Source organism: Akebia trifoliata, unplaced genomic scaffold (genome assembly GCF_017979445.1).
Source record: "Akebia trifoliata isolate Shusen 1 unplaced genomic scaffold, ASM1797944v1 Contig00231, whole genome shotgun sequence".
Taxonomy (NCBI): Eukaryota; Viridiplantae; Streptophyta; class Magnoliopsida; order Ranunculales; family Lardizabalaceae; genus Akebia; species Akebia trifoliata.
The window spans coordinates 48,539-60,436 of record NW_028236883.1 but is presented as its reverse complement, the minus strand read 5'-3'; positions in this window follow the sequence as shown (position 1 = coordinate 60,436).

Here is an 11,898-nt window from a genome sequence, read left to right as displayed (position 1 = left end):
GGCTTCCTCTCAAATTCTTATCTTGGGAACTACCCCACCATGTTGTTCTTTAGCTTTGTTAGTAGCTATTAAAAACGTTCAGATATGAACAGAGGAACTGTGGTGATTGCCTTATTTTTTTTCCTTTGTGTTTGATTGATACCCTATGAAAGCATGTAATAGTACTTTGGAGCATTAAATTATAAAAAATAATTGGTAATTGGATCAATCCACACCATTAGAGGTAACTGTTGAAAGCTAAAGTAGCACTTCAGTTGAAGCAATTGCTTTTGATAATTTCCTACATGCAATCAAAAGGTAGAATTCATTTTCTTTTGATCATTTTTCCTAGCATTTTGTATTTAATTCAAAACAAATTCCCTACAATCACAGACCCTACACATAAATGATAGAGAACCATAAAGGAACCACATTAACTAATAATATTTATAAATTTACATCAAAGATTACATGACAAGCAAATACACAAATGTATCCTACGAAGACACTGAACCATCACCATATCCCTCAATCCACAAGAACTTACTAGTATTACTCTTTTTTTCGATAGGTTAACTTACTAGTTTAACAGTTCAGACCAAGGAGTAAGATGAAAAAAATAAAAAGGAAACAAAGAAAAAATGTTCAAATATGAGCAGAGGTACTTAGTTAAGTTTCTTGGTCGACCCTCAAATAACAATCTCCAGCTTCAAAATGCTTGAATTGATCTCGACAACACCCTGTTATTATAGACTTCATCACACGTGTGCACATCTTCTCTGAGAATGGTCATGTTCTCAACACGAGCTCATTGTCCAACAATAGAGTGCCACTCGATGATGCTGCCTGATATGCAAGCATGATATTGCATCCACCCATAACTACCACACCATACTTCGATGGCTCATCCACCTATCCAAAATGAACATTTTAGTCACCTACTTCATCTCTACGTTTCCTAACTAATGAAACATGATTTCCTTTCCAAGAAACATTGATAGGATAATCAGATAATAATAAATAAATCCAAACTTACCTTGGTTACCATTATGAAAGCTTCACCTCCATGAGCTTTATGGAATTCGATCATTTCTTTGAGTGGGTAGTCACTAATAACATCACTGTTGAGTTGGCCATATGTTGGTAATATATAAAGCTCCCTTAGCAATCCCTGAACTAGTGTAAGGGTAAAAAAAACCATCTCTTCGCATCAATCAAAATTTTGAAAAGAAACACTAACCAATTATAGCTAAGACAACTAATTCATGAATCAAAATAACAACTCAGAACTCAAAAAGAAGCAATAGGTTAAGATTATAATCATTCTTAGAGTGAAATATATGTTATCCGAATTTCTTTAAAAAAAAATAAAAAATAAAAAATACAAGAAGGTTATAAACCACAAATTTGACAATAAACACAAACCCACAATAACAAACACTGAATCGAACTCAAAAAACAAATTTTATGTATCAACATGGTCGATCTTATTTGAAATACCCTAAGTAATATAAATAAAAAATAAATAAAAATACCCCAAGTAATTCCAAATAAGTTAATAAAATGATGTTACAATCCCTTTCAAAACTAGAAAAACTAAACAAATGATTAAATGCCTTCCTCGATTTCTCTGCACATCCAATAAATTTTTGTGATTCTCCAACCATACACTTATAGAGATCTACTATTACTTTATTATTAAGCACTACTTTACCAAACAACTTTTTTGCTTTCCAACTTCTAATAACCTACAAATCTTTTATAACTCTTCAGAATCAGCTCTTATGTATGTCCACAATCTACATTATCAAAATACGTCAATTTAAAAGGAAATTTTGTAGTTATTAAGGAAATCAATATCTGATATTGAATACATACCAACAAAAAAGATGATTATTTCCTTAGTTATTAAGATCAATGAACACATTGTCACGAGATTTATGTGGATTCACCGCATGATCTGGATTAGTGGATGTCTCATCATGTCGTGTTGTACAAACATTATTGTCAATCACGGAGGATTCCTATATGACCATTCATTTTCAATATATTTTTTTAAAATTAACAATATGATTTAAAATGTCAAAAATTGAAGTAAAATTTGGTACCTGACTTAAATAAGGAAGTCGAAAATCGGGTGCATCTGATGATGGTTGGATAACATCAATGTAACAGTCCTATAAAATTAAGGTATCAAAAGGTCAAATTAAACATAATAATGAATGAAATCAAATGAAGATGATCACTTATTTAAAGTAAAAAATTTACTTACTTGACTTAAATTATATAACTCTCTGTCATTATTTCCCAAAGAATATGGACTTGATATATGAATGGAACCTCCAATTGAATTTTTTGAGGTATGTGAACTACATGGACCAATAATATAAATTATCAAAATATATTAATCTTTACTGTGTGTGTATAATTATTCATGAAGTAATAAATAATGTTAAAGGATACCTGACAGTATGGCCTGACTTTTTTTGTACTTTTTATTGGCATTTGTCTTTCTCTTTGATAACTTATCAACCCATGATAGAAATCTCTTAAGTCGGCCCTTATGCTTCACAACAGGTGGATCGAGTAATGACTTCTGATTTTTTAAATGGGTTTCTGAACTTATTAAACTTGTTTCACCATTATGTTATCTTTCAATGCTTTTATTGGGCTCCTTAGGTTGATTATTACATTTTTCAATGCAACTTCAATGTCTCTTAATGTATTATGTAGGCCATGCATCGCCACCTTATACACTTCAGTTGATATAGAAGCCTTAGTCGTGATATTGATTGCTTCTTGAGAAAGTTTACGATATCTAATTGTAGTAGTTTCATGAACATTGTCTTGAATTTCTTCACCTTTATTGAACACCACAAATCCAGACTTCACATTTCTTGTCTACCTTTTTAATATGTAACGAGCTAGAAGAATTTGAACATCTTCAACTACAAAAATCGTCAAGATGTGTCTATATAGATAACCTGCAAATTCAAACAACTAGTAACTACAGATAGCACTTGTGTCAGAAGAGTCATATGTAACAGTACAGATCAATTGCTCATGTCCCTCCATCCACAAATAATATATACTTCTTGTTCCAATTACCTCAACTTTTCTATGACGATAAGAAAGGGCTTGAAACTTCTAAAAGATTATTCTTGTGTAGGCTCCTGCTGCTTCTTTCTCAATTTTCGTGAAAAGTCTTAAAACTGGCATTTTATAAGTAGTATCATAATCTTCATTATTTTCTGCCTCTCGTCTATCCAAAACAGCTTTTTCCTATTGATTAACAAACTCAAATAAATGCATACATTTTTTTAGGTATTTATGAAAATGACAATTTATGCTTTCATTTCGTTGGGTCGTACATAGCTACACAAAATATGTCACGCGTGTAAACTGATGCCCATTTTTCTCATTTTTCGAATAACTTTATCAACCACTTATTCTCTCTTAAGCTATACCTCTCAATCATTTGTGCCCAGTTAATCTCAAACTCTTCATATATTTCATTTTTATACAAATAATTATTGAACTCACAGGAAAAATCTTTATACAAATTAATTGTATGAGGTATATTTTTCAATGCATTTATGTTTATATGCCACAAGCAAAATCTATGTCGGACACCTGACAAAATTTGATCAATAGCTCCACCAATAGTTGATTCTTGATCAGTAAGAGTTACGTTAAGTTGTTTTCCATTCATTGCCATCATCCATGATTTCATTACCCATAGAAAAGATTCATTCATTTCAGAATAAAGTAATGCACCATCAAATAATATTGTTTGATAATGATGATTGACGCCTACAATTGGTACAAACGACATACTATACCTATTTGTTTCATATGTGGGGTCAAAACATACAACATCTCCAAAGTAGTAGTAATCCATTCTCGACCTAGCATCAGCCTAAAAAAAATTTATCATGGGACCCTCTGAGTCAACTTAAATGGAATAAAAAAGTGAAAGATTCTCCATCAGTTGACGTTGAAGATAATCAAGTACAGTTTGAGCATCACTTTTTTCTAATTTCCCTTGACGTTTTGTACTCAAATAATTATTTGCATATCTTCTTGTAAAACCAATGTTACGAACTCCTTCAACTTCCTCTGCCATGTAATCCATCATAAGGCTTGTTCTAATTCCTACTAGATGCATATTCTCAATAGTTTTACCATGACTTTAACTTATTTTTCGTTGAGATTTAAGCATATGTCTTTTACTTGAAGTCACAAGGTTATGGTAATGCTTTTCTACAACATGGGTCACAACCCATTTAATCTTCCTTTCTCTTTCTTATAGCCAACAACCCGTCCTTAAATCAGCATAACTCCTTTTTCTTTTTTCAAAAGATTTGAATCTAGGATCTCGCTTCCCTTCAAGGGAACAACAATAAATACGACCAATCACATCCTTGGTACGTTGAGATTTACTTGATGTATTTTTTCGAACACTAAATCCCATTTTACCAGCATAAGTATTATAGAAAGTGTATGCTTCTTCTTGAGATTCAAATTCCATTCCAACGCATGGACAAAACCCATTCATGTCATCTTCAACTAGTATTCGTGCATCACGAATAACATTATCATTTAACTCATCTTTATTATCTAAATTTTCTTCTTGAATCTTTTTTTCGTCTTCTTCAATTCTATGATCATTTCCTTTAATGCCTTCTCCAAGACTGTAAATGTAAAGTTTTTCATAGTCATCATCTTTTTGTATATATGTCTCCTTACCCCCATCATTTTCAAATCCCATTTGGAAATCTATAAGAAAATGAGTCAAAATATTACTAGTCAAACTATTAGTAAAATTGGTGGAATAAAATATAAAAACAAAATAAATAAAACTGTTAAAATGCAAAGTTTTCTAGTCAATGAACCGTGTGATTTAAGATGTGTTTAGAGGCAGCAATCATTATTGATAAGATATTATGCATGCACGGTGGGCTTTCACCAGAGATGGAAAGCTTGGATCAAATAAGAGCTATTGAGAGGTCAGTTGACGTGCCAGATCAAGGTCTCTTGTGTGATCTCCTTTGGGTAGATCCTAATAGAGACATTAAAGGATGGGGGGGGGGTGAATGATAGGGGTGTCTCCTATACTTTTAGTCCTAACAAGGTGGGCTAGTTCTTGACAAAACATGACCTCTATCTCATATGCCGCGCTCACCGAGTATTTCTTTTTGAAATGACATTTTCTAACTTTAAGGTTTAGGGATGTTACTATAATAAGCCAAACATACCACTATGTGATAATAACAGTACTACAATAAGAAAAAACTTCCTGGTGATAAGAAAACAAAGAATTGACCCTAGTCCCTGTGATCTCAATTAATGAAACCTGCAACTTATTTTGTGTCTAAAGAGTAGTAGAATATCATATTGTAATCTCTATTTCTAACGAAAATGATGATTAGGTTGTTGAAGATGGATACGAGTTCTTTGTAGAGCAGGTTACCATATTTTCTACTCCCAACTATTGCGGAGAATTCAACAATGCAAATGCACTTATGTGTGTATATGTGAGTCAGCTCTGCTCAATTCAGATCCTCAAGCCATGGAGGGGAAAAATGGATCAGCTTGAGTAAATTCCAACCAAACAGGAAAAAAAAAAAAGAGAAATGAAAAAAAAAAAATGAAAACCAATTGAGAAACAAAAGCCAACATGGTAGAACACATTCTTTTTCTCTGTCATGATCAAAATTTATGTTAATTGTTACGTTTAGAGGCAACTTGATGTATTTGGAGGTAAAAATGTATGTCACCTACAAGCATTAAGAGCCCTTTTTGTTTTCTTTACTGCAGATCATGCATGTAGTAATGTAAGTTTCACCAAGTAGTGTACATAAATCCTTAATGATAAGGGAAGCTAAAATAATTGAAATTGGAAGAAATTTTGTGTAAATGCCATGTATCCAAATTAAATAAAGAAGGGTCAGTTGAATTAAAAATTAATAGACTAGAGAAGCTTAGCATTTTTAGGAATAAATCCAAAACCAAGTATCAAAATCTCTTAAATTTGCCCAAACTTCAAAATTAGAACCAAAACACCTAAGATCATGAGAGCAAGAAAAATCCAATTACCGAAAAAAGAAACTCAGAACATGTAGACTTAGAGAGAAAATAAAAGAAACTAAATAAAATGTTCACAGGACTTAACAAGAAGAAGAAGATTTCAAGTTACTAGTAGTGTTTTTATTCCAAATCATGTATCCAAACAGAGAAAGATAGAATCTCTATATTTGATGGCATGGGCTTCGTTAGTTTCTATCATCAAAGCTTGATATTTCATTCATCAAAGCTTGATCCACGTTACAGAAAAGAAGGGTTGGTTGCTGGTACGATTTTGGGAGAGAAACTCTAGCAATTTGGGTTTTCTTAGTTGGAGTGCATAGGAGAAAGATGAGGAGAATGACGTAGTAAGTGGCAGACGTGGCAATTATCTTGAGATTTATATTGATGAAATCGGACGGCAATAGTAGTAGTTCACATACTACTCTCCCATGAATGACCGTGGGAGAGCCGAACTCTTTTTTTTTCTTAATATAAAAAGTTTGGTTAATAAGTTCCTCTTTATCAATTTATTTTAAATTGAATATAACAGCGGATTAGAATATTTTCCACAACAAAATGAATTTTTTTAATATAAAATGTTTGGTTTAGTGAGTTCTTTTTTTAAATTGAATATAGCAGCGGATTGATATATCCTCCACTAACAAATCATTTTTTATATAAAAACTTCGATTTAATGAGTTCCTCTTTATCAATTTTTTTAAAAATTGTATATAGCAGCATATTAATATATCCGCCACTAAAAAATTAATTTTTTTATATAAAAATTTTGGTTTACTGAGTTCCTTTTTTTTTAAATTGAATATAACAGTGGATTATTATATTCGCCACTAAAAAATTAATTTTTTAATATAAAAAATTTGGTTAATGTTTTCCTCTTTATCAATTTTTTTTTTAAATTGAATATAGCAGTGGATTAATATATTCGCCACTAAAAAATTAATTTTTTTATATAAAAATTTTGGTCTACTGAGTTCTTCTTTTTTTAAATTGAATATAGCAGCAGATTATTATATACGCCACTTAAAAATCAATTTTTTTTAATATAAAAAAATTTGGTTAATGAGTTTCTCTTTATCAATTTTTTATTGTTAAATTGAATATAGTAGTGGATGAATATATCCGCCACTAAAAAAGTAATTATTTTTTATAGAAAAAATTCGATTTAGTGAGTCCTCTTTTATTAAAATTTTTTTAATTGAATATACCAGTGGATTGTTTGTTCTACAGTTGTACAATACATACTCCACCCTTTACATAACTAGCCCTTTTTTTTAAAGAAACGCTGCACAACCTTGACGCAAAATTTTCGCTGGAATTTTAGAAAACAAAGCTTCAAAACTCTGTTATTTTTTCTCTGCCATTTTCTTTTCTCTTCTTTTCATTCTCTCAATTTCTTTAAAATTCCTAAAACTTGGAGTTTTAACAATTTGTTTTTCCGTTTGAGTTTCGATTGGGGTTTCAGTCGACCCTTCCGTTTAGAGGCTTGGTTCGGCCCCTGATTTCATCGCTTTATGTAGTACCTGCTTCATGGTCGTTGTCGTGAGGGTTGACGCCAAATTGTTTCGCCACCCTATTTGGCCTGTACTGTCAAGAGCGGAGGGAGGGACTTAAACCCTCAACCTCAGCTGGTGAGTCTCTCTCTCTCTCTCTCTTTGTTGATTTTGCTTTTCATTTATGAAAGTTTTTTGAATTTTAGATGATTTTGTTTAGATTACAAGTTTGTAATGGTAGATATTCTTACAAGTTCAAGATATTGGTTTGTTTAGGATTTGGATTTGAAGTTAAAGCTCTTTTTTCCTTATATTTTTATTGACTATTATTATCTATTAGATTTGATTTTGTGAATTTGTAGTTCAGATTTCTATTTTAATAAGTTCCATTAGATGAATGATACTCCTTTGGATTGATTTCAAGGAACATAACCTAATTTTAGAAAACATTGTTAAGTTATAAAGAATTGGAGAATTAAAACTTTCTAAAGTTAGGTGTTTCAAGCACATAATGCTGAAAGTTTTTAACAACTATACACATTTCCCAAGATGATAATATGAACCAACATATGAATAAGCAACTATACAAGGGAACAAGTTGTAATTATGAAACTGATACATGGACATGTTTGTGCCAAACATGGACACTATCCCCAAAGAAGTTACTATTTATGTAGAATTCAAAACCTTAATCCATGTAGTGTGACTATCAATTACATAACTAGAGGCAAACGTATATATTACTATAAGGACTATTGTTTGATGTTACTAACTACTATAACAAGTTATTTTAGGTACATTAGTCTTTCCTTTGTCATCGTCTGCAACCCTTCTGTTACTGATTTTCAGTTTAGTGCATGCTTTATATACGTTATTTTGAATTTGAATGGTAAGGGAAGCGATTTCATATCACTGGAGAACTTATTTATCTTTGCGAGGACCTACCCAGTATGTCCTCTTGTGATGCTTCTGCTGCTATTTTCTCTCTCCCATAAGTACTTGAACGCTTATTGTAGCACAATGATGCTAATGGAGAAGGTGGCAATGACGGATGCAATGAAAATTTTAGTTGGAATTGTGGTTATGAAGGTAAGGTCCATAATTTTCTAGTTTTTGTTGTCCTCACTGTGAGCTTGTTAGCTTTGAATGTATAAATGATGAAGAGTTGGCAGATGAAATAATTCACCTCAGAATTTATTTTTGAGCTAAGTTGTATCCTTATTTGAATTTTTGCCAAAGGTAGAAGTAGAAAAGAATCAAGTTGAATAATGGATGTTTGTAAATTTATGCTTTTAAGTATTTTTACTGCATTCTAAACTGTTCCGAGTAAGTATGTCTTGCACTTCTGCCATGCATTCATCTATTTCTTTATCCTGAGGAGAACATAGATATACATAATATACCCTTACTTTCTTAAGTTCCTATTAATATCTTCAAAAATATCTTATGGTCTTAGTTTACCTGTATTTTTTGCTTCCCCTCATATTGGGTTTAGAGCCTCTGGAACATGATTCTGAAACATGTGTTTACTGTTTGAAGTTTTAGAGTTTTAGGAGGGAAAAAAAAGAAGATTTTGGAGGAACATTGATGCAGCACAAGCTATTATTGGGTCCACAATGGGCCCTTGAATTATAGTGGTCTGAGCCTCTAAGGAACATGGAATCGCGTTGATGATTCCTCTCTAAATGTTGATCAATTCCACTAATTGGGCAATAGGCTCTCAATATTTTTGCAGTATCTCTTAAACTTTTGATAATAACGTCAAAGCTTTGCGCTCTTGTCAAATGAAAAACTTTCATTTGACATTAATGATCTCCCAGGTATCTCTATCTGACATGTTCATTTGGCTTAAAATAGTATATCATTATCATCAAAATTTGTGTTCTCGACTAAATAACTATCCATTTGAAGCTATTGACTATGTGTGCTTGCACACAATGCCATTTACAAAGCGAACACCAATGATGTTAATGGGAGATGAATACGGTCATACACGTTATGGGAATAACAATAGTTACGGACATGATGCTAGTATAAATAATTTCCAGTGGGGACAGGTAATATGATGTTCTGTTTCTTTCTTCTTTTTATCCAAATGTAGTAGTACCAACTGTAGACACCTCAATTTGAACGGGCCACTTCTCGAAAGGGCCCAAAAATATCGATTTTCCAAATAAATGGGCCAACGGGCCCTAAGGGCCCAACTCATTGAAAAGGGACATTTTTACCAAACCGAGGCCCCTAAGACATCTCAATGGTTTAGGAGGCCACCAAAAGGACTCGGCCTACCTTACGACTTCCCAACATTCACTGCTCCGCTTCCAAAATAAAAAACGTCAAATTTTCGATAAATTTCACCAACGGGCCTAAAAAGCCCGATTCGCCAACACGTGGCATTTTTGATCAAATTAATGATTGCAAAAATCTAAAAAAATTAAAAATTAAAAAGGTGAGACTTGAGATGCCTACCCCTCTTCTACTATCACCGCTCCGCCTCCGTATTCGTAAAAACCATTTCTAAAACCCAAGCCCAACACTACAAAGCCCACAAATCATTAACCATATCCAATTCATTATCCAACCCACAACCCTAACCCATAAACCACAACCCACATCAACCAATCACTCTTTTATCATCAAAAGATGACACATGTCATCACCCCATCTCACCTCCCTCACCCAACTACCTACCCCATTAATTTGCTTTAAATCCCATCTACCCACACATCACCCCATCTCTCCCGAACCATTGACTGAAAAGTTAGTGCATCTCATTGAGAAGGCGTGGAACAAACGCATCTTAGGATATCCAGATGGACCAGCAGAGTTCAAAGAGTCAGTCGTTAGAACTAAAAGAAGCAAGCCTAACTGTCCCAGCAATCCTGATGACGATCAAAACAAATCCAAGCGTCCATGTAAAAAAGTCTAAGTCAGAGTTATTGAAAGTTGTTATTCAATGAAAATCCTATTTGTCAAACAAATTTTCAATAGTTCAATGGAATTACTCTCAGTTTATTTGTGGATAATCATGGCATAAATGAATTGTTTAATGGGTTGGTGTACAAAATTCAAAATATAATCTTCTTTTTCAAAATGTTTTACCGACCCATGTCAATGCCAGCTCCGTGCTGATGAAACTTCTTTTTCAAATCTCTTTTACCGACTCCGTGCTGATGTAATCACTTTTAAATTTTACCGACTCCGTGTCGATGCCAGCTCCGACTGATGTAATTCTTTTTCAAAATCCTTTTTACCGACTCCGTGTCGATGCCAGCTCCGACTGATGTAATTCTTTTTCAAAATCTTTTTTACCGACTCCGTGTCGATGCCAACTCCGTGTTGATGAAATCGTTTTTTTAATTTGTACCGACTCCGTGTCGATGCTGGCTCCGTGCTGATGTAATCACTTTTAAATTTTACCGACTCCGTGTCGATGCCAGCTCCGACTGATGTAATTCTTTTTCAAAATCCTTTTTACCGACTCCGTGTCGATGCCAACTCCGTGTTGATGAAATCGTTTTTTAATTTGTACCGACTCCGTGTCGATGCCGGCTCCGTGCTGATGTAATCACTTTTAAATTTTACCGACTCCGTGTCGATGCTAGCTCCGACTGATGTAACTCTTTTTCAAAATCCTTTTTACCGACTCCGTGTCGATGCCAACTCCGTGTTGATGAAATCGTTTTTTTAATTTGTACCGACTCCGTGTCGATGCCAGCTCCGTGCTGATGAAATCATTTTTAAAATAGTACCGACTCCGTGTCGATGCCAGCTCCGTGCTGATGAAATCATTTTTAAAATTTTACCGACTCCGTGTCGATGCCAGCTCTGTGCTGATGAAATCGTTTTTAATTTTACCGACTCCGTGTCGATGCCAGCTCCGTGCTGATGTAATTCTTTTTTCAAAATATTTTGCCAGTCCCGTGTTGATGCCAACATCACGTTAATGTCGGCTCCGAGCCAAAAAACTCTTTCTTTAAAACTCGTTTGCTTTAAAATAAATAACTTTACCCGACCTAATGAAATGTCAAGCATTTTTCTTTTTGTAAATAAGATAGTAATGCTTGGTCTTCTGTACCCAAAGGTGGCCAAACGAAAGAAGTACAAACACCCTGAGAAGCCTCCGTATTTCCTTCGATCTACATCAACTATGAGCAACTCAGAGGACCCACAACCTGCGACAAGTGAACTTGCTGAAGCTAATGCAATGATAGCGAAGTTAATAGAAACAACGAAAAGACAAGAACAAATGTTGATGGCTGTTTTTAGTAATACTAACTTCCTACAAGCGCAAGCCGCTCAGCACCAAGCATCTGGATCAAATCCGGAACCCCTTGAA